Raw genomic sequence first — 22,579 nt, forward strand, 5'->3', positions numbered from 1 at the left:
CAGAAGCCATCTTGATTGGAATGAAGTGTTAAGTCTGAAAACACTCAATTTAAAAAGGAACAACATGAGGGGGTTAATTTTCCCATAGAAAGTATGATTAGTGCTTCAGAAAGAAAAATTAGGGATCATTTTGAGTGACTTCTCAAATCCTCTTCTATTTCATTAAAAAAATTCTGACATGCAGATTGAAACATGCACTTTGAATACCAGCAGCAGACGTCCCTGGTGAGCAGTAGCTTTACTACAGTGATCTAATGTGCAACTAGAGTGCTAACATTCAGAATTTATGGCAAATGTGTGACACATCTGAATGCCTTCTTGATGGAACCAAAGTAAACAAGCATTGAAAATGCAATAGATCTCGCCCTCGTTTAAGTTAAAGCCATTCTGTTTGTAATGAGGTGGCTTTTTAGCTTTGCTTTTATTAGTGTTTTTTCAACTTTCATGTAAATAACATGCATCTGTATGCTTATAAGTATATGTATGCATGCATTTATGTTTGTATTTATATAGATATACAGATGATATATGTTTATATATGTATGTATATATATATATTCACTGAAAAAACCATAGGTTATAGACCATATATAGCTAGGAATTAGCATTTACAAAACCTTGAAAATTCACTGAAAAAACCATAGGTTATAGACGATATATAGTTAGGAATTAGCATTTACAAAACCTTGAAAATTCACTGAAAAAACCATAGGTTATAGACCATATATAGTTAGGAATTCGCATTTACCAAACCTTATTTTACTCACACAAAACCATTGAAATTCCATATATAGTTAGTTGCACTAACTATATATCGCGCACCCGCAATCCACTGCTGATGATGTCACATATTACATCATTCATGACATGGTCAGTGACATCACTGATGACATCACTGATGACATCTCAAATGACATCACTGATGACATCACTGATGACAACATCCAGTGACTGTATGTTTCTGTAAAGTTAAAATATGTCTTACATATTGAAGAATGAGTGGATGTATAAGTGTCTGGATGAAGGATTTAGTAGGTGCATGATTGACTGTATGAGTGAGTGATTAAATGTGTCTCACTGAGTGCATGGGTTAGTGACTAAACTGTCTTAATTTGTGCATCATTATGTCTGTTGTTCTGTAAACTGTTGCATGTGTTGATAAGTAGCTATTTGATTAACTATATTGGTTATTGATTGGTTGCCCAAGTATTTGTATGGGAGACTGAGTGTGTGTGTGGGTGGCTGGGAGGTGTATGACTCTGTGCATAGATGTGTGAGCAGTTGATTCACTAGATGTATGGTTTCAAAAGTGCATGTGGAAACAGCTGTATGGGCGGTTGACTGTGTGCATGAGTGTATTGGTGAGTGAATGGATATCTCAGTGCTACATGTCAAAGTAAGTACATATGTAAAACACAGTACATGTGAGAGTTGACATATATAAATAACTGTGCATAAGAGCCAGTAAATGTGTGAGTGGCTGTATGGATCATTGTGAACTTGTATCAGGGATTGTATAAGAGAGTAAATATGTGTTAGTATATGTTTGAATAAGTAAAGTTTGTATAACTGTATAGTTGAGGAAATGGAGGTGTGATTGATTCTTTGCATGACTGACTAGGTGTGTGAGTAACTCCATGGATGAGTGACAGTCTGTGAGTGTCTGTTTACACTGATTGTATCTAAGGTTATATTAGAGTCTGAAGAGGTTCATCGTATTATCACATGAATGATATTATCAGTGATGTGATCAGTAATGTCAAAGGAGATGTCATCAGTGATGTCATCAGTGATGTCATTTGAGATGTCATCAGTGATGTCATTTGAGATGTCATCAGTGATGTCATCAGTGATGTCACTGACCATGTCATGAATGATGTAATATGTGACATCATCAGCAGTGGATTGCGGGTGCGCGATATATAGTTAGTGCAACTAACTATATATGGAATTTCAATGGTTTTGTGTGAGTAAAATAAGGTTTGGTAAATGCGAATTCCTAACTATATATGGTCTATAACCTATGGTTTTTTCAGTGAATATATATATATATATATATATATATACACACATATATATATATATTACCTACTGGCTATCGCCAGTAGGTATATATAGTTAGGATTTATTCCCTATGGGATTTTTGAAAATTCTATGTCTAATAACTTTGGCGTTTGTGGACGGAATCGGATGAAATTTTCAGGAAAATGGCACATTTTGTTTCTGAGCAGCCCCTGAAAATTTGGGGGGGTTTCGTCAAGGGGGGGCTGAGAAAAAAGGGGGTCCCAAAACGCGTTTTTCCCATGTTAATTTCCATAGGGCGGTTGGACTCACTTTTAGCTCGAACGGCTGAATGGATTTGCACGAAACTTGGCAAAATTGTAGGGACTGTTAGCCCGATGTGCCTTTGCTAGGTCTCAATATATGTGCTCCAGTAGTTTTTGAGAAATTAACATTCAAAACAAGATATATATCTGTAACAGCGCTTCGGGCTGCGCTCCGGTCCGCTTACTTTTCGCGAAACGGAACTTTGCGCGCAGAAAGCTGATTGGCTCTCCGGTGTCTGTCAACATTCTAAACAGTCCGGAGCGGCCGCCATCTTATCTCTCGGTAGGATCGAGAGAGAAGAAGAGGTGAAAAACGAAGGGGGAATTTAATGAAAGGGGGCAAGGTATACCCCTCTTGACCCCCTAGGAATGTTGTTGGGGTTATTAAAGGGTCCCGTGGGGAAAATAAAAAAAAATGATTTTTCACGGTAGAAGCGCTTCACAGGCCGCGAACTGGGCCGCAAACTGGTAGCGAAACGGGAATTCGCCATTTTGTGCTTCGTTTTAATTAAATTACTAGGTATCCGGGGGCATATTACCAACAACTAGCGATAATTTTTGTCTCTAACTTGTTTAGAGACAAAAATTATCGCTGCACATCGGCGAATTTTATCGCACATAAACCTTGCTATTAGCAAGGTTTATCGCAAATGCGATAAAAAACGGCCGCAATGCATGAATATCGCTGAAAAGTCAGCGATATTCATGCATTATCCAGCAAATACTCTTAGCCATGTTATCCACCTTCCATTGGATAACATGGCTAAAAACTGCTCTGTGCGTGAGCTTTTTTTTTTTTTTTTGCTGCGTGACGTTTGTTAACGTTCGATTCGATGGAAATCAGGAAGTGTTGACCTCCATTTTGTCACTGCGAGTAAATATTTTGTTATAAATGAATCCTTATTGATAAACATTGTCTGCGCCATCTTGCCTTTTTGTCCAATGCCACAATTTTGTCGTGCACGGAAGCCATTTTAGATGCCTTGACCAGGCCCACTCTCTGCACGCCGTCGATTCTCAGCACGGCTCCCCACCCTCGCAAGCATCTCCCCCACGCACTGGTCACCCCCGCTCTCTCTCTCATGCATGGGCCATATACTTCCCCCCATCTGCGCTGCTCTTCTCTGAGAATCACACCCTGTGCCCGCCCGACACCTCCCTTTCACCCTATTCACTACCGCACCCTCTGACACTCCTCTTCCTCTGTGTCCGATTGTCCAGGCCGGACCCAGGCTATCACCTAGCCCTGCGGATGTAGTTTATGGCCCCAGCTGTAGAGAATCCAGATATACCAATCCTCCCGATTCAGGCGTGAGACTACTGATTTCAGTGCTAGTCTTCCGCCTCCCGATTCCTGCAAGGAAAAACCCGGGGGCATATTACCAACAACTAGCGATAATTTTTGTCTCTAACTTGTTTAGAGACAAAAATTATCGCCGCACATCGGCGAATTTTATCGCACATAAACCTTGCTATTAGCAAGGTTTATCGCAAATGCGATAAAAAACGGCCGCAATGCATGAATATCGCTGAAAAGTCAGCGATATTCATGCATTATCCAGCAAATGCTCTTAGCCATGTTATCCACCTCCCATTGGATAACATGGCTAAAAACTGCTCAGGGCAGGTGTTAGCTTTTGGAGATATTCGCGCTCAGCGCGAATATCTCCAAAAGTTGGTAATAGGAGATAGCGATGGTTAGGGACTGTTTCCAGTCGCTAAAATCTTGGCACGCCCACTTTGCATGTCATTAGTGATAAATATCACTGACATGCAAAGCGGGGCCCAAGATGGTCGCTATCTCCTTTTAGCTGTCACTAACTGGTGTTAGCGACAGCTTGGTAATAGGGAGATAATTTTATCTCTTTTTTTTTGGCTTTTAAAGCCAAAAAAGCGGAAATAAACCCCCTTGATAATATGCCCCACGATTTCTCGGGGGTTTCAGCTGACAGGGCTTGGTATCGTGTTACGTGCTAATTCTTCCAGGAAACGTCAGAGGGTCGATGCAGGGGTTCTAGAAGGGGTGATAAACCATTTAAGCCTCATGAACAAGCGCATTGTCTTTTAAAGATTTGTGAAGTACTCGGGGCAGCGGTGTGTGTGTGCCCTCTTTCAGGAGCAGGCGGGGGGGGCACTGCCAGCAACTTGCCAGGTCAGGTAGTGTTCAACACGTGCATCACCCTTTCTCTGCCTGCTATTGCGCTCCATGCTTCGGAAAGGTAAGAAAAAGAACGTGCATTTGAGTTTGAAATGTCCGATCCTGTAGCAGTACACTTGCAAAGCCCACACATGACAATAACCCGATTCAAGGCCCCATTCACCCGATTTTTAAAAAATATATAGCACTCCAACAAAGTTGGATTTTAAAACTTTATTAACTTTTAAATATAACGAACGCAACAAAAACTGTAAATATATTTAAGTTTTTTTTTAAATTAACCAGAACTATAACGATAACAACAACAACAACAATAATATAACTTTTATGCCTAAATTACGCAAACATTTAGCTAATCTGCTAAAGGGGGGAGTCGCCATTTCTCTACAATAATCAATAATGAAAAATCAACATCAATAGGGTTGTCCGTTTTCTCGATGCAGCACTATAGTGCAACATACACAGCACCTGGGGTGTCAAGAGTGAACAGGTCCTAGCTGCTTAACCAATGACTGACAAATGCTATATTAAACACTTACTATGTATAATACTTGCGTTCACAATAGTTTTACTTTACAAAACAGAACAAAAGATGTCCCCTGTAAGTAAACCCATATTAGCTGTTTCAGTTATTGATCATCCTAAGGTTTTATGACATGGGGAACAGTGGTGATATCCTGGGCGGGTGATGGAAAAACATCTACAAAGAAAACTATTGGTGAATTATACTTCTCCGGAAACTATAACGATAACAACAACAATAATATAACTTTATTAACTTTTAAATATAACGAACGCAACAAAAACTGTAAATATATTTAAACATTTTTTGAAATTAACCAGAACTATAACGATAACAACAACAACAACAATAATATAACTTTTATGCCTAAATTACGCAAACATTTAGCTAATCTGCTAAAGGGGGGAGTAGCCATTTCTTTTGATATTTTTGATAATTCATCCGTAGCCTCTCTAATCTCCATTACAATATGTTTCTTGCTGTCGCTAGCTGATGAAAAAACTAAAGTGATAACTTCCTCATCCTTATTTTGTCTTTCTTTGTTCCTTAAGATGTTATCTGTGTCAACCTCTTCCGAGAATGCTGATGCGTTAGGGATTTCCTTGTGTTTCTTAATAGCATTGGTGTCTGCACACTTCTTTGTCAATTCTGTGAACATGATAACTGCTTCATAAACAGACGATATCTTTGTTTAGTCATTAGTGTTAAGTGTGTCTGAAACTACAGTGCCCTTCTGTTTTTCTTTCTTCAGGCTCTACAGAGTTTTGTGTGTTGTTCTTTTGAGCGACAATTATTCCAGAGGTTTCAGGTTTACTTGTTTTGTCCTGCAGTGAGTTAACAGCTTTAGAGACTTCATGTTTATTTGCTATGTCCTGCTGTTCGTCAACTGCTTCAGAGACGTCAGCCTCATTTGTTATGTTTGACTAGATCCTGGACCTGCCCGGCCGCGCCCAAAATGGCGCCGGTGTAAATGGGACTCGTAACTGCTTGTTGTGTACTGGTTGCCCAACCTTGATATCACGAGATACATATGCAGTTTTGAAGCACATGGCGGAGGCTTGTCTGCTGTAGTGGGGCGCCCCTTTATCGTTTCAGTCGCCATTCCGCCCGCTTTTGCTACACTGTGCCTTTTCCGCCATTCAGCTGTTTACCGCCCGCTCTTACGGCTACAGCGTCTCGCTCACCATGTAGTTGAGTTGCTCCCACTCTTGCGGTGCAGCGATAGGCGGCTGCCACAGGACTCTTAAAATGGCGGCCGGCTCTTCGGATTTGGGCCTGGTCCAGTAAAATGGCCCTGGGACACCTTGGAACTCGGACGCTTGTCTGCCAGGGCTTGGGTTCCATTCTCGAAAGCGTCCCCTCAGCCTTGAAGATTGTACAAAAGTCTTGGGGGCCGTCGACTCCCGCAGGCTTCCGGTGGGGAGCGGCTGCCATGATTGCTTGCGGAATGGCCACGACGGAGCTACGAGATGGTGGTGCTCTCATGGTGACGCCAGCTTCAGTCTGAAACATCCAGAAACAAGGTGGGGCTTTCATCGTTTGGGAAAAAAAATGTTTTAATCCAATGAAAAGTGTTATTTTTAGGTCACATGACCTAGTCTTACATCATTAGGAAAACAAAAGTAAAATGAACCAATGAAAAGTTTTATTAACAAGTCACATGACCTGTTATGCTTACGTTACGCGCTGCGCGGCGCGCTCTGGATCGTTTCCGGGAACCTGCGCCTTGCGCACCGGAGCACTTCCGGGTGCGCTATCGCGTCACGTCATATGACGCATTACGCGACAATGCAGGTCCAGAATATAGTCAAAATGTCTCCACCAATCAGCGGTCGGAATACAACCGCTTTCAGCAGTCCAAAAAGTTCGGTTAAATCTTAAGAGCGGGAGCAACTCAACTACATGGTGAGCGAGACGCTGTAGTCGCAAGAGCGGGCGGTAAACAGCTGAATGGCGGAAGAGGCACAGAGTACCAAAAGCGGGCGGAATGGCAACTAAAACGGTAAAGGGGCGCCCCACGACAGCGTGTCTTCAGGTCAAACGGATTGTGGGACAAGGTCCAGAATGGAAGAGTCATCAAAAGGAAAAAAATTCCGCCGGACCCCGGGAGCCGGCCGCCTATGCCGGGGGCGATCTCAGGCCACACCAGGGCAACACGACTTGGGGAGGGGGCAGGAGCCAAGCGCCCCCTCTCAGTCCGCGCCATCTCACCGCCCCTCGGGGGCCTCCGTCAAGCGGTTTAGGGAGGCACTGTATCACATTGTTTTCCAATGCAGTCAGGTCCACAAACGGACCCCACTTACTTTGAATAGTGAAGCTGCAGCAGGTGCAAATAAGGTTTAAACAGTGTTACAAGAGCTGCTTAGAACTCTGAAGTATGGCACTCAACATCCAGGACTTATGCCATTTGTGTAAGGCAGTGACATGGAAGCAACTCAGGGACAAAAAGCATGAACGAACATTCACGTATGAAAATCTTATTTGGGGAAGGGGCAGGATCCAAACACCCCCTCCTAGTTCGCACCACTACACCGTATGTGGAAAATCTGAAGCCATCGTTCTACAAACTCTCAACGCTTGCTATCAGTGCATGAGTTTCATGCTCGATCGATTGAGCTAGCCGGATCGGGCAATAAAAAGTATAAAATAGTTATGTAAATAGTTATTTAATAAAATGTTTTACCCTGTTTCTTTGCTGGTGTGTTGTCTATATTTATAATATTTGCATAGGGTTTGTCGTTATTTTGGGCGGGGTGGGTGGCGGAGTCGAGCTGTCTTGCAGCCCTCATGGTGTGGAGCTCAGTTCATTTCACTATTTTCGTATTTCTCATGAAGGGTTGTTCCTAATGTTTGTATTTTACCGAGGTCAAAAAGAGATCGAATTAGTGGTCTACTGATTTTGCTCGATTACTTTTATTTTTTTACACGGTTTTTCACTATCTGCAAAGACTAAACAGAGTATTGCGACTTTGTGCTTGTTTGTAAATAGAGAATGATCCAAAGAGAACCAATTCTAAAACAGTAAATGCTTGGATAACAATCAATCAAATGGAGAGACAAGCAGGTACGACGGATTACAACGGGGGTAAAGGTCTGCGTTAACTACTGTTCACTATCTGCAAAGAGAGAGTACTACTAAGAGAAAAGAGGGGAGGGGGGGCAGCGTTCAAAGCACATCAGCGTGCATAAACACGAAAACGTTTTTACCTATCACGTACTTGACATTTGACAGCTTTTGATATTTGCTATTAAAAAACCATTGAAATTCACAGAAAAAACCATAGGTTATAGTCGATATATAGTTAGGAATTTGCATTTACAAAACCTTGAAAATTCAATGAAAAAACCATTGGTTTTAGGCCATATATAGTTAGGGATTTGCATTTACAAAACCTTATTTTACTCGCATAAAACCATTGAAATTCCATATATAGTTAGATGTGCTAACTATATATCGCGCACCCGCAATCCACTGCTGATGATGTCACATATTACATCATTCATGACATGGGTAGTGACATCACTGATGACATCACTGATGACATCTCAAATGACATCACTGATGACATCACTGATGACAACATCCAGTGACTGTATGTTTCTGTAAAGTTAAAATATGTCTTACATATTGAAGAATGAGTGGATGTATAAGTGTCTGGATGAAGGATTTAGTAGGTGCATGACTGACTGTATGAGTTAGTGACTAAATGTGTCTCACTGAGTGCATGAGTTAGTGACTAAACTGTTTTAATTTGTGCATCATTATATCTGTTGTTCTACAAACTGCTACATATGTTGATCAGTAGCTATATGAGTAACTGTATGGGTTATTCATTGGTTGTCCAAGTATTTGTATGGGAAACTGAGTGTGTGTGTATGGGTGGCTGGGAGGTGTGTGACTCTGTACATAGATGTGTGAGTAGTTGATTCACTATATGTATGGGTTCAAATGTGCATGTGCAAACAACTGTATGGGCGGTTGACTGTGCATGAGTGTATTAGTGAGTGAATGGATATCTCAGTGCTACATGTCAAAGTAAGTACATATGTAAAACACAGTACATGTGAGAGTTGACATATATAAATAACTGTGCATAAGAGCCAGTGAATGTGTGAGTGGCTGTATGGATCATTGTGAACATGTATCAGGGATTGTATAAGAGAGTAAAGTAAATGTGTTAGTATATGTTTGAATAAGTAAGGTGTGTATAACTGTATAGTTGAGAAAATGGAGGTGTGATTGATTTTTTGCATAACTGACTAGGTGTGTGAGTAACTCCATGGATGACTGACAGTCTGTGACTGTCTATTTACACTGATTGTATCTAAGGTTATATTAGAGTCTGAAGAGGTTCATGGTATTATCACATGAATGATATCATCAGTGATGTGATCAGTAATATCAAATGAGATGTCATCAGTGATGTCATTTGAGATGTCATCAGTGATGTCATTTGAGATGTCATCAGTGATGTCATCAGTGATGTCACTAACCATGTCATGAATGATGTAATATGTGACATCATCAGCAGTGGATTGCGGGTGCGCGATATATAGTTAGCGCATCTAACTATATATGGAATTTCAATGGTTTTATGCGAGTAAAATAAGGTTTTGTAAATGCAAATCCCTAACTATATATGGCCTAAAACCAATGGTTTTTTCATTGAATATATATATATATATATATATTAAAAAATACTGGCTCTGCACCTCCAACATTGGCGAACAGAAAAACCACGGCGAGTCCCATAGATTCTCTGGCAAGATGTTTATTTGTTGTTACAGCACAACGGTCTGACGCGTTTCGGGCGGATCCCCTTGCTCACAGATAGTTTTAGCCGGTGTGTGCCATTATTTTTAAATGCAGTAGTGAACACCATGTGATAATGGATATAGAAAACATACTACTCACAATGTCTAGAATTCTTAAATTCCGAACAGAAGGGTAAAAGACATGTAGAATCTTGGACTGAATAAATTCAGTATTGTCATTATATGTCAGTTTTCATTTAAGACATGTAGAAATAATTATATCTGCCTGAATGCAAGATAAACGTTGTAATAGTCTAATAGGTATTAGTGCAAAATTGCAAATGTAAACATATAATGAGTAAACATTATATTTCAACAGATGTAAACATACTGACTGTGCAAACATATGCAGTTTTGATAATAATTTATCGATTTGATACAAAATCAATAAATATTAGCTAAAATGTATCAAAATTAAATAACATACATATTATTAAAATTTGAACAGTTCATATAAAAAATGTAAACTTCAGAATTGTGCAAAATACGCAAAGGATAATATATATACACACAATAGACTATAACAATAGATATACATGTCTGAATGGTATAAATAAATGAAAATAATTGGGACATCTGTGATGATGGCAACCCTTCTTAATATGGTAAACGACTGTATAGAGGTGTATGTTGACAATTATGTGTGATTTATACCAAGAAGAAAACCCCCAGGTGCATTTTCATGGTGCAATAAAACTATAAAACAGTTTCTGCACCTAAGTAGAAAATATATACAGTTAAAAAAAGAATGGCTAAGAAACAGTGTTGTATTATACGAGTATGGAAGATAATAATATTTAAACTGATCTTCATAGGACACAAACTAAGATCAGATCTGATACAGTTAGAGTGTAGAAACAGTTGCACATTTTATAAAAAATGATAAAGGTCTTCCGTTGTATTGAGGCCATTTGGAACCTTACTGTCTAATTCAAGGATCATCTTAGATTCCAATTGCCTGAGCATTTTGTCTCTGTCGCCTCCCCTGCGTGGTTTCGGGACAGCAGCTAATACAAAGTAAGTAAGACAGTCAAGATTGTTATTATGGACCATCTTAAAGTGCCTCGCGACAGGATAGGCGCTATCATTGTTAACGATAGCTCGGAGGTGCTGCAAAATTCTTACAAGCACCTGAAGCCTGGTGCTACCAACGTACCTCAGGCCGCAGGTGCATGTCAGAAGGTAAACAGCATACTCCGTTTTGCAATTGAAAATGCCCTAGAGAGTTGGACTAAACGGAGTGGCATACTTGGTAGTATTGACGCCAAACTTGCATGCTCTACAACTAGAACATTTGGTAAACCCCAGCCTGGGTTTTAACCAAGATTCAGGTTTCAACAGTTCATATATATATATGTATATATATATATATATATATTACCTACTGGCGGTCGCCAGTAGGTATATATAGTTAGGATTAATTCCCTATGGGATTTTTGAAAATTCTATGTCTAATAACTTTGGCGTTTGTGGACGGAATCGGCTGAAATTTTCAGGAAAATGGCACATTTTGTCTCTGAGCAGTCCCTGAAAATTTGGTGGGGTTTCGTCAAGGGGGGGCTGAGAAAAAAGGGGGGTCCCAAAACGCGTTTTTCCCATGTTAATTTCCATAGGGCGGTTGGACTCACTTTTAGCTCGAACGGCTGAATGGATTTGCACGAAACTTGGCAAAATTGTAGGGACTGTTAGCCCGATGTGCCTTTGCTAGGTCTCAATATATGTGCTCCAGTAGTTTTTGAGAAATTAACGCTCAAAACAAGATATATATCTGTAACAGCGCTCCGGGCTGCGCTCCGGTCCGCTTACTTTTCGCGAAACGGAACTTTGCGCGCAGAAAGCTGATTGGCTCTCCGGTGTCTGTCAACATTTTAAACAGTCCGGAGCGGCCGCCATCTTATCTTTCGGTAGGATCGAGAGAGAAGAAGAGGTGAAAAACGAAGGGGGAATTTAATGAAAGGGGGCAAGGTATACCCCTCTTGACCCCCTAGGAATGTTGTTGGGGTTATTAAAGGGTCCCGTGGGGAAAATAAAAAAAAAATGATTTTTCACGGTAGAAGCGCTTCACGGGCCGCGAACTGGGCCGCAAACTGGTAGCGAAACAGGAATTCGCCATTTTGTGCTTCGTTTTAATTAAATTACTAGGTATAAGGGGGTGCGGGAGACGTATCCTAATCCCCTATGTTTCCTGAGGGTGGCTGAGGAGGCTCATATATGTTGATACATCTCTTCCAGCGGCTGTGCGTGAGTTTTTTTTTTTTTGCTGCGTGACGTCTGTTAACGTTCGATTCGATGGAAATCAGGAAGTGTTGACCGCCAATTTGTCACTGCGATAAAATATTTTGTTATAAATGAATCCTTATTGATAAACATTGTCTGCGCCATCTTGTCTTTTTGTCCAATGCCACAATTTTGTCGTGCACGGCAGCCATTTTAGATGCCTTGACCAGACCCACTCTCTGCACGCCGTCGATTCTCAGCACGGCTCCCCACCCTCGCAAGCATCTCCCCCACGCACTGGTCACCCCCGCTCTCTCTCTCATGCATCGGCCATATACTTCCCCCCATCTGCGCTGCTCTTCCCTGAGAATCACACCCTGTGTCCGCCCGACACCTCCCTTTCACCCTATTCACTACCGCACCCTCTGACACTCCTCTTCCTCTGTGTCCGATTGTCCAGGCCGGACCCAGGCTATCACCTAGCCCTGCGGATGTAGTTTATGGCCCCAGCTGTAGAGAATCCAGACATGCCAACCCTCCCGATTCAGGCGTGAGACTACTGATTTCAGTGCTAGTCTTTCGCCTCCCGATTCCTGCAAGGAAAAATCCGGGGGCATATTACCAACAACTAGCGATAATTTTTGTCTCTAACTTGTTTAGAGACAAAAATTATCGCCGCACATCGGCGAATTTTATCGCACATAAACCTTGCTATTAGCAAGGTTTATCGCAAATGCGATAAAAAACGGCCGCAATGCATGAATATCGCTGAAAAGTCAGCGATATTCATGCATTATCCAGCAAATGCTCTTAGCCATGTTATCCACCTTCCATTGGATAACATGGCTAAAAACTGCTCTGTGCGTGAGCTTTTTTTTTTTTTTTTGCTGCGTGACGTTTGTTAACGTTCGATTCGATGGAAATCAGGAAGTGTTGACCACCATTTTGTCACTGCGAGTAAATATTTTGTTATAAATGAATCCTTATTGATAAACATTGTCTGCGCCATCTTGCCTTTTTGTCCAATGCCACAATTTTGTCGTGCACGGCAGCCATTTTAGATGCCTTGACCAGGCCCACTCTCTGCACGCCGCCGATCCTCAGCATGGCTCCCCACCCTCGCAAGCAAACCCCCCACGCACTGGTCACCCCCGCTCTCTCTCTCATGCATCGGCCATATACTTCCCCCCATCTGCGCTGCTCTTCTCTGAGAATCACACCCTGTGCCCGCCCGACACCTCCCTTTCACCCTATTCACTACCGCACCCTCTGACACTCCTCTTCCTCTGTGTCCGATTGTCCAGGCCGGACCCAGGCTATCACCTAGCCCTGCGGATGTAGTTTATGGCCCCAGCTGTAGAGAATCCAGATATACCAATCCTCCCGATTCAGGCGTGAGACTACTGATTTCAGTGCTAGTCTTTCGCCTCCCGATTCCTGCAAGGAAAAACCCGGAGGCATATTACCAACAACTAGCGATAATTTTTGTCTCTAACTTGTTTAGAGACAAAAATTATCGCCGCACATCGGCGAATTTTATCGCAGATAAACCTTGCTATTAGCAAGGTTTATCGCAAATGCGATAAAAAACGGCCGCAATGCATGAATATCGCTGAAAAGTCAGCGATATTCATGCATTATCCAGCAAATGCTCTTAGCCATGTTATCCACCTCCCATTGGATAACATGGCTAAAAACTGCTCAGGGCAGGTGTTAGGTTTTGGAGATATTCGCGCTTAGCGCGAATATTTCCAAAAGTTGGTAATAGGAGATAGCGATGGTTAGGGACTGTTTCCAGTCGCTAAAATCTTGGCACGCCCACTTTGCATGTCATTAGTGATAAATATCACTGACATGGAAAGCGGGGCCCAAGATGGTCGCTATCTCCTTTTAGCTGTCACTAACTGGTGTTAGCGACAGCTTGGTAATAGGGAGATAATTTTATCTCCGCTTTCTTGGCTTTTAAAGCCAAAAAAGCGGAAATAAACCCCCTTGATAATATGCCCCACGATTTCTCGGGGGTTTCAGCTGACAGGGCTTGGTATTGTGTTACGTGCTAATTCTTCCAGGAAACGTCAGAGGGTCGATGCAGGGGTTCTAGAAGGGGTGATAAACCATTTAAGCCTCATGAACAAGCGCATGGTCTTTTAAATATTTGTGAAGTACTCGGGGCGGCGGTGTGTGTGTGCCCTCTTTCAGGAGCGGGCGGGGGGGCACTGCCAGCAACTTGCCAGGCCAGGCAGTGTTCAACACGTGCATCACCCTTTCTCTGCCTGCTATTGCGCTCCATGCTTCGGAAAGGTAAGAAAAAGAACGTGCATTTGAGTTTGAAATGTCCGATCCTGTAGCAGTACACTTGCAAAGCCCACATATGACAATAACCCGATTCAAGGCCCCATTCACCCGATTTTTTAAAAATATATAGCACTCCAACAAAGTTGGATTTTAAAACTTTATTAACTTTTAAATATAACGAACGCAACAAAAACTGTAAATATATTTAAACATTTTTTGAAATTAACCAGAACTATAACGATAACAACAACAACAACAATAATATAACTTTTATGCCTAAATTACGCAAACATTTAGCTAATCTGCTAAAGGGGGGAGTCGCCATTTCTTTACAATAATCAATAATGAAAAATCAACATCAATAGGGTTGTCCGTTTTCTCGATGCAGCACTATAGTGCAACATACACAGCACCTGGGGTGTCAAGAGTGAACAGGTCCTAGCTGCTTAACCAATGACTGACAAATGGTATATTAAACACTTACTATGTATAATACTTGCGTTCACAATAGTTTTAGTTTACAAAACAGAACAAAAGATGTCCCCTGTAAGTAAACCCATATTAGCTGTTTCAGTTATTGAACATCCTAAGGTTTTATGACATGGGGAACAGTGGTGATATCCTGGGCGGGTGATGGAAAAACATCTACAAAGAAAACTATTACTATAACGATAACAACAACAATAATATAACTTTATTAACTTTTAAATATAACGAACGCAACAAAAACTGTAAATATATTTAAACATTTTTTGAAATTAACCAGAACTATAACGATAACAACAACAACAACAATATAACTTTTATGCCTAAATTACGCAAACATTTAGCTAATCTGCTAAAGGGGGGAGTAGCCATTTCTTTTGATATTTTTGATAATTCATCCGTAGTCTCTCTAATCTCCATTACAATATGTTTCTTGCTGTCGCTAGCTGATGAAAAAACTAAAGTGATAACTTCCTCATCCTTATTTTGTCTTTCTTTGTTCCTTAAGATGTTATCTGTGTCAACCTCTTCCGAGAATGCTGATGCGTTAGGGATTTCCTTGTGTTTCTTAATAGCATTGGTGTCTGCACACTTCTTTGTCAATTCTGTGAACATGATAACTGCTTCATAAACAGACGATATCTTTGTTTAGTCATTAGTGTTAAGTGTGTCTGAAACTACAGTGCCCTTCTGTTTTTCTTTCTTCAGGCTCTACAGAGTTTTGTGTGTTGTTCTTTTGAGCGACAATTATTCCAGAGGTTTCAGGTTTACTTGTTTTGTCCTGCAGTGAGTTAACAGCTTTAGAGACTTCATGTTTATTTGCTATGTCCTGCTGTTCGTCAACTGCTTCAGAGACGTCAGCCTCATTTGTTATGTTTGACTAGATCCTGGACCTGCCCGGCCGCGCCCAAAATGGCGTCAGTGTAAATGGGACTTGTAACTGCTTGTTGTGTACTGGTTGCCCAACCTTGATATCACGAGATACATATGCAGTTTTGAAGCACATGGCGGAGGCTCGTCTGCTGTAGTGGGGCGCCCCTTTATCGTTTCAGTCGCCATTCCGCCCGCTTTTGCTACACTGTGCATTTTCCGCCATTCAGCTGTTTACCGCCCGCTCTTACGGCTACAGCGTCTCGCTCACCATGTAGTTGAGTTGCTCCCACTCTTGCGGTGCAGCGATAGGCGGCTGCCACAGGACTCTTAAAATGGCGGCCGGCTCTTCGGATTTGGGCCTGGTCCAGTAAAATGGCCCTGGGACACCTTGGAACTCGGACGCTTGTCTGCCAGGGCTTGGGTTCCATTCTCGAAAGCGTCCCCTCAGCCTTGAAGATTGTACAAAAGTCTTGGGGGCCGTCGACTCCCGCAGGCTTCCGGTGGGGAGCGGCTGCCATGATTGCTTGCGGAATGGCCACGACGGAGCTACGAGATGGTGGTGCTCTCATGGTGACGCCAGCTTCAGTCTGAAACATCCAGAAACAAGGTGGGGCTTTCATCGTTTGGGAAAAAAAATGTTTTAATCCAATGAAAAGTGTTATTTTTAGGTCACATGACCTAGTCTTACATCATTAGGAAAACAAAAGTAAAATGAACCAATGAAAAGTTTTATTAACACGTCACATGACCTGTTATGCTTACGTTACGCGCTGCGCGGCGCGCTCTGGATTGTTTCCGGGAAGCTGCGCCTTGCGCACCGGAGCACTTCCGGGTGCGCTAACGCGTCGCGTCATATGACGCATTACGCGACAATGCAGGTCCAGAATATAGTCAAAATGTCTCCACCAACCAGCGGTCGGAATACAACCACTTTCAGCAGTCCAAAAAGTTCGGTTAAATCTTAAGAGCGGGAGCAACTCAACTACATGGTGAGCGAGACGCTGTAGTCGCAAGAGCGGGCGGTAAACAGCTGAATGGCGGAAGAGGCACAGAGTACCAAAAGCGGGCGGAATGGCAACTAAAACGGTAAAGGGGCGCCCCACGACAGCGTGTCTTCAGGTCAAACGGATTGTGGGACAAGGTCCAGAATGGAAGAGTCATCAAAAGGGAAAAAATTCCGCCGGACCCCGGGAGCCGGCCGCCTATGCCGGGGGCGATCTCAGGCCACACCAGGGCAACACGACTTGGGGAGGGGGCAGGAGCCAAGCGCCCCCTCTCAGTCCGCGCCATCTCACCGCCCCTCGGGGGCCTCCGTCAAGCGGTTTAGGGAGGCACCGTATCACATTGTTTTCCAATGCAGTCAGGTCCACAAACGGACCCCACTTACTTTGAATAGTGAAGCAGCAGCAGGTGCAAATAAAGTTTAAACAGTGTTACAAGCGCTGCTTAGAACTCTGAAGTATGGCACTCAACATCCAGGACTTATGCCATTTGTGTAAGGCAGTGACATCGAAGCAACTCAGGGACAGAAAGCATGAACGAACATTCACGTATGAAAATCTTATTTGGGGAAGGGGTAGCATCCAAACGCCCCCTCCCAGTTCGCGCCACTACACCATATGTGGAAAATCTGAAGCCATCGTTCTACAAACTCTCAACGCTTGGTATCAGTGCACGAGTTTCATGCTCGATCGATTGAGCTAGCCGGATCGGGCAATAAAAAGTATAAAATAGTTATGTAAATAGTTATTTAATAAAATGTTTTACCCTGTTTCTTTGCTGGTGTGTTGTCTATATTTATAATATTTGCATAGGGTTTGTCGTTATTTTGGGCGGGGTGGGTGGCGGAGTCGAGCTGTCTTGCAGCCCTCATGGTGTGGAGCTCAGTTCATTTCACTATTTTCGTATTTCTCATGAAGGGTTGTTCCTAATGTTTGTATTTTACCGAGGTCAAAAAGAGATCGAATTAGTGGTCTACTGATTTTGCTCGATTACTTTTATTTTTTTACACGATTTTTCACTATCTGCAAAGACTAAACAGAGTATTGCGACTTTGTGCTTGTTTGTAAATAGAGAATGATCCAAAGAGAACCAATTCTAAAACAGTAAATGCTTGGATAACAATCCATCAAATGGAGAGACAAGCAGGTACGACGGATTACAACGGGGGTAAAGGTCTGCGTTAACTACCCTTCACTATCTGCAAAGAGAGAGTACTACTAAGAGAAAAGAGGGGAGTGGGGGGGGGGCAGCGTTCAAAGCACATCAGCGTGCATAAACACGAAAACGTTTTTACCTATCACGTACTTGACATTTGACAGCTTTTGATATTTGCTATTAAAAAACCATTGAAATTCACAGAAAAAAACCATAGGTTATAGTCGATATATAGTTAGGAATTTGCATTTACAAAACCTTGAAAATTCAATGAAAAAACCATTGGTTTTAGGCCATATATAGTTAGGGATTTGCATTTACAAAACCTTATTTTACTCGCATAAAACCATTGAAATTCCATATATAGTTAGATGCGCTAACTATATATCGCGCACCCGCAATCCACTGCAGATGATGTCACATATTACATCATTCATGACATGGTTAGTGACATCACTGATGACATCACTGATGACATCTCAAATGACATCACTGATAAAATCACTGATAACATCTCATTTGACATGACTGATCACATCACTGATGATATCATTCATGTGATAATACCATGAACCTCTTCAGACTCTAATATAACCTTAGATACAATCAGTGTAAACAGACAGTCACAGACTGTCACTCATCCATGGAGTTACTCACACACCTAGTCAGTTATGCCAAAAATCAATCACACCTCCATTTTCTCAACTATACAGTTATACACACCTTACTTATTCAAACATATCCTAACACATATTTACTTTACTCTCTTATACAATCTCTGATACATGTTCACAATGATCCATACAGCCACTCACACATTCACTGGCTCTTATGCACAGTTATTTATAGATGTCAACTCTCACATGTACTGTGTTTTACATATGTACTTACTTTGACATGTAGCACTGACATATCCTTTCACTCACTAATACACTCATGCACAGTCAACCGCCCATACAGCTGTTTCCACATGCACTTTTGAATCCATACATATAGTGAATCAACTACTCACACATCTATGTACAGAGTCACACACCTCCCAGGCACCCATACACACACACTCAGTTTCCCATACAAATACTTGGACAACCAATGAATAACCCATACAGTTACTCATATAGCTACTGATCAACATATGCAGCAGTTTGTAGAACAACAGATATAATGATGCACAAATTAAAACAGTTTAGTCACTAACCCATGCACTCAGTGAGACACATTTAATCACTCACTCATACAGTCAGTCATGCACCTACTAAATCCTTCATCCAGACAGTTATACATCCAGTCATTCTTCAATATGTAAGATATATTTTAACTTTACAGAAACATACAGTCACTGGATGTTGTCATCAGTGATGTCATCAGTGATGTCACTAACCATGTCATGAATGATGTAATATGTGACATCATCTGCAGTGGATTGCGGGTGCGCGATATATAGTTAGCGCATCTAACTATATATGGAATTTCAATGGTTTTATGCGAGTAAAATAAGGTTTTGTAAATGCAAATCCCTAACTATATATGGCCTAAAACCAATGGTTTTTTCATTGAATTTTCAAGGTTTTGTAAATGCAAATTCCTAACTATATATCGACTATAACCTATGGTTTTTTCTGTGAATTTCAATGGTTTTTTAATAGCAAATATCAAAAGCTGTCAAATGTCAAGTACGTGATAGGTAAAAACGTTATATATATATATATATATATATATATATATATATTACCTACTGGCAGTCGCCAGCAGGTAGTTGTTATTAGGAGTAGGACCTTGTTTCCATAGGAAACTCGTTTTTTTTTCCCAATAACTTTGGCACCGGTTGACGAATATTCGCAACATTTTTAAAACTTATGGCCCACTCCGGTCAACTCCTATCCTGAAAGTTCTGGGGTGATTCACCAAGCAGGGGCCGAGAAAAAAGGGGGGTCCCAAAACGTGTTTTCTCCATTTTATTTCCCATTCGAAATTTTAGACACGACTACAGTCCGAACTGCTGAACGGAATTAAACCAAGTTTGACAAAAAGGTAGCTCTAATTCAGAAAGAAACCTTTTTTTAATTGTGTAAATCTGTTCAGTAGTTCCTGAGATATTAAAAAAATAGAGGTGAAAAAATCAATTTCCCATAGGAAACTTTAGACACGGTTACAGCCGAAACTGCTGAACGGAATTACACCAAATGTGGCAAAAAAGGTAGCCCTTGGTTCAGAAAGAGACCTTTTTTTAAATGGTGTAAATCCGTTCAGTAGTTCCTGAGAAAATCAAAAAATAAAAGTTTTGATATATAGCGGCACAGTGGATACGCGCACCCTCCCGACCACTAGCTGCATTCTAATTGGCTGTCAACACTCCAAACCAGGAAGTGTTGGCAGCCATTTTGTGACTCAGTAAAACTGAGTTAGAAGAAAACAGGGAAACAAAGGTGACAAAGAAGAAAAGTGGGCAGGGTAGAAACACCCTGACCCCCTAGGCCTGCCCAGGGGTTCCCATAAGGACCCGCAGGGCCAAAAAAAGCATAATTTGTTTGGGTGCGTGGATCCGGACGAAAAATGTAAAAAGAAAGAAGCGAGGGCTTCCTCGCTTTGTTACTTTTGATCCCCCGGGTGGGCCAGGTCCCGGGGGGATTTGTATACTGTAAGACGGGGGCCAGCGGAGGCCCCTGCAGCCCCAGGGACCGCCACCTTCCCCGGGCTATATTTAAAAAAAAAAAAAAATGTGTGAGGGGCCCACCAACTCCCCCGGGCACAACATGTGGGGGTCCTTTTTGGACCCTGTACCTCGGGGATCACCACCTCCCTGGGGCTTTGGAATTGTTGGGAGAGGGCTGTGCAGCCCCCCCCTCCTGGAGCCTGTGATCGCCCTGGGGACCCCAACACTCCAGGGCCGGCTCCTACAGGGTCCCCGGGTGCCCACCCCTGGGACACTGTTGTTTACTACAGTAGGATGGGAGCATGGTCTCCCGCCCTATGGTAGCAAACTCTAGATTGGATTTTGGAAGAGAGAGCAGAGAAATCTGCTTTCTCTTCTAAAATCCAAAGCAGAATTGCTTTTCCACACGGGGAGCTGCATGTCAGTAGCTCCCATTGTGTGGTGAACTTGTGACCTGGCAGCTAAGTTGAATGTTGCATGACCTGTTGCTATGGAAACTGGTATTAAGGACAAGGGAAGTGTTTTTGTTGTTGTATACTGTCTAATTTCGTAGTTAGTGTCGTGTCTACGAGGTTGGCACTGCGCAGCGCAATCACTCACGGACACAGGTAGGTGCAATCACGCTTCTTTATTTCGATATTGTATACAGCTGGTCACATGCACGTCCTTCTTCTTGGTCGCCCTGGTCGAATCTGTCCTCTTCCTGTCCCCTGACCGGATGTGGTGTCCGGTGACCTGGTCACCTCCCTCACGACCCACAGGGTCCTAGTGTCTGCTGTCCCTACTGTCCTGTCGCCTTGTCCGTCGTCTTTCTGTCAGGTCATGACATCTCCCCCCTTGTTGCAAACAACAGTTCGTGTCCCAGTTCTACTAATCACTCCGTGTCACCACCATTTACATTATTGCTCGTCGTTGCAGTGAGAGAGAGAGAGAAAGAGAGAGAGAGAGAGAGAGAGAGAGAGAGAGAGAGAGAGAGAGAGAGAGAGAGAGAGAGAGAGAAATTAGAGAGAGATTGTCAGTCTCGTCAATTCTTCTCCCCAATCGCTGTTTCCTACTTCTTTCTACGTAGTCTCTTTGTCCCTTTGCATCCCTTTCTTGGTCGTCGTTTTCTGCCGCCATCTTTCTTTCTGCTCTTCAGTTGTTCTCCGTCTTTTCTCAGTTTGCCAGTCACTCTTTCTCTTTGTCGTTGTTCTCTCCTCTTGCTCTTCTTTCTGTCCTTCCATTGTCCTTCTTCTGCTCTCTTTTTGCCGGCCTCTCGTCGCTTTGATCGTTCTTCTTGTACCTCCGTTTTGTTTCTTGCTCCTCTCTTTCTACAGCCGCCTTCTGTTGTATTTGTTCTCTCTATTGTTCTTTTTTGTTCTCTTCCTCTTTCTTTGTTCCCTGAGTCTTCTCTTTGCTTGCTCTCAACAGAGCTGTTGTCTTTTTTATATGTCATTGTTATAAGGCCCATCGTTTGGGCGGTGCTGCTGCTCATCAGGCATGGCCCTGGTACATCACCTTGTAGAACATGAATGTCCTCCGTGTTTATCTTGTCATTGTATCTCAGTTCCTCTGTGAACTTCCCCAAGTTGGTTACTTCTTTCCTTGCCCCCCAAGTGAAGATCTTTACCTTGGACGCTCTCAGGGACGGCTTGACAGGACTGTAGGGACAGCAGACACTAGGACCCTGTGGGTCGTGAGGGAGGTGACCAGGTCACCGGACACCACATCCGGTCAGGGGACAGGAAGAGGACAGATTCGACCAGGGCGACCAAGAAGAAGGACGTGCATGTGACCAGCTGTATACAATATCGAAATAAAGAAGCGTGATTGCACCTACCTGTGTCCGTGAGTGATTGCGCTGCGCAGTGCCAACCTCGTAGACACGACATCTGACGACGAAGGGTGTGAAGAGAACCGACGTGCATCCTGACGCCATCGACATCGGAAGAACCAGGTGCCCACCCTGGATGTGCCCAAAAGAAGAAAAGTGAAGAAGAAGAGCGAAAAGAAGCGACATCGGAGCCCACCCGACCACCTCTGACGAACAATCCGGCAAAACTGGGGTAAGCGCGAAGGAACGCGCGAAATCTCAA

The sequence above is a fragment of the Lissotriton vulgaris genome, chromosome 2_1 (genome assembly GCF_964263255.1).
Source record: "Lissotriton vulgaris chromosome 2_1, aLisVul1.2, whole genome shotgun sequence".
Taxonomy (NCBI): domain Eukaryota; kingdom Metazoa; phylum Chordata; class Amphibia; order Caudata; family Salamandridae; genus Lissotriton; species Lissotriton vulgaris.